The 2,734-nt window shown below is 32.4% G+C and overlaps 1 pseudogene; it reads right to left on the bottom strand.

The window, feature by feature from the left end:
• Positions 1–2,273: 2,273 nt before the first annotated feature.
• Positions 2,274–2,336, bottom strand: LOC119577531 (annotated as a pseudogene).
• Positions 2,337–2,734: the final 398 nt, after the last annotated feature.

The following is a 2,734-nucleotide window of genomic DNA, read 5'->3' on the forward strand; positions in this document are numbered from 1 at the left end:
CTGAGAGAAGAAAATAAATAATGAACAACTTCAACAGGGAGTTTTCATGCATTCTTTAAGAATTTTGGAAGGGTAACAAGGGCACTTTTATATATTTTCTTTCTTTCTTTCTTTCTTTCTTTCTTTTCTTTTCTTTTCTTTTCTTTACGTGCCATTGTAGTGATCGGAACTTTTTAAATTGTGGAACGCCATCTCTTGGCCAAACACGCCTACAAACAATATCACGTTTATATCAATTAATTGTTTTATCTACCGTTTTATTGAGTTTTAGTTGGTTTAGTTTTTTTTTTCTGTGTGTGTTTTGTACGAATTTCTGTTTGTACTTTCAGTTCATTACATTAACCTTCGTTTATTTTATCTCTGTAACTTTTACTTGTCCTTATGTTTATATTGTTTGTACAATTTTGCCATTTTAATATTTTAACCAGCAAAATAAGTCATACCAGAGGATTATCGTGAATTAAAAGAACATTTTAAAATAGAAGCAGAGGTTAGGCTTCCGCCATGTTTGTTTTTCGCCTGCTCTCGACTTTTGTCTAAAGAGCAGATTAATTTAGGAGACTCGAGGGTTCGCATTGGGACTCTGGGATCGACCCTTTGTTCGAGCTGCTAGAACCACCGAACCAAAAGTTAAGCAGAGTGGATGTTTATGGCCACAGAAACTAAAGGCAATAATTTATGAGAAAGAAATGTAATGTTTATATAGTCCTTGTGTTTATTTTGCTGGACCGCCTTAGCTTTTATTTTCTTTTGTAGTCTCATGTTCTGTTTCGTTGCTTAGCTACTTTTATTGTGTTATTATTTTATGTTGTTGTTGTTGTTGTTGTTGTTTTGTATCCTTAGTTTATGTTTCGGTTTTTAGCTTTTATTTTATTTCATTTTTTCCAGCTAGCATTATTTTTTTATATATGTTGTTTCGTTCTTGGTTGTTTTATTGTATTTACATTTAATGTTTCGCTTTGTTTGTTTTAATAAATGTAGATTTTTACCTTTGTTTTACCGCAATGAAATCTTCAAAATCACTACACCATCACCGATGTCACCGACGAACTACTTGGTGCCACATTGACATCATGTAGTTGCCTGGGTTTTTATCCTGGGGTGGCTGACCACTGATCCGTCCCCAGGGGAGTAATTGTTGGTGGTTCTCACCCAACCATCATATTTACTCACCCACTACTGTATCTTGGTCTGACATACCCAAATTAAGCAAGTCATGCGTGTGCGTGAATACACACACACTCACGTTTGCAGCAATGTCGGTGCGGATTTCCACGCACACACACACACACACACACACACACATATATATAGAGAGAGAGATAGAAAGATAGATAGATATAGATATAATTATATATATATTTGTGTGTGTATGTGTGTGTGTGCATATATCTATCTGTATATGCATATGTATACATGTATATATACATCTATATATGCATATATATGCATATATATGTATATGTGTGTGTGTGTATATGTATAATATATATATATATATATTATATATATATATATATATTATATACATATTATATATAATATATATATATATATTATATATATATATATCTATATTGCGTGTGTGTGTGTGTGTGCGTGTGTGTGTATGTGTATGTATATGTATATGTATATTATATATATATATATATATATATATATATATATATATATATATATGCACACACACACACACACACACACACACACACACACACACACACACACACACACACACACACACATATATATATATATGTATATATATAATATATATATATATATATATATATACATATATATATATATTATATATATACATATATATTAATATATATATACATATATATACATATGTAAACTTAACGTGAACCATCTACTCATTTTAGCATTTTTATATGTAGAACGCAGAGAGCCTCTGTTTGCACTAACATTTTCCCCGTTCAAATATGGGGAATACTGACCTATGTGTCCGAGAGTTTTGATATCTAGTTATTACGTACTGTAATATAACATCCCCCGGGACGTACCAGTCCATGTAATGAATGCAATTACATTATTGTTGTGATATAGCATTGTATATGCAGTAAAAATCAGCCATTAGAAAAGTATTTTGGTATTGCTTGATTACAATATTCGTGAATATTTATATTCATATATTCAAATATGTATAAATGTATAGATATGTGTGTGTGTAGAGAGAGAGAGAGACACTGAGAGCACGTGTGTGCGTGAGTGTGTGTTTATGTGTGTGTGTGAGAGAGAGAGAGGGGGGGGGCATGCTAATCTTCTCTGTATCGTTCCAATTTTAGTATATGTACTGCATAAGCAAGTACACAGAGAGAGAGAGAGAGAAAGAGAGGACAGTGATAATTATAAGAGTATTGATAATGAGAGTAGCGATTATGATAAAGATACCAATTCAAAATACCATGATGCAATGATGTATAATCTGTAATTTCTGTATAGTTCAGGTGCTGGACACAGATAATTGTAATCCTGACGAAAAAGCAAGTTTCCCGTACTGATTATGTATAATTACAATATCAATATAATAAACACAAGACGGTAAATCACAAGACTATACCGGTGTTACAGATATACTACAGCGTCGCATGTTAGCATACTTATGGCTGTAAAATAGTGTGTACATTACGCTTTAGTAGAACATCAAATATCATGCAATGCCGAATCATTCATAAGGTGCGGGCGTTAGTGACATGATAGCGGCGTG

Source organism: Penaeus monodon, chromosome 1 (assembly GCF_015228065.2).
Source record: "Penaeus monodon isolate SGIC_2016 chromosome 1, NSTDA_Pmon_1, whole genome shotgun sequence".
Taxonomy (NCBI): Eukaryota; Metazoa; Arthropoda; class Malacostraca; order Decapoda; family Penaeidae; genus Penaeus; species Penaeus monodon.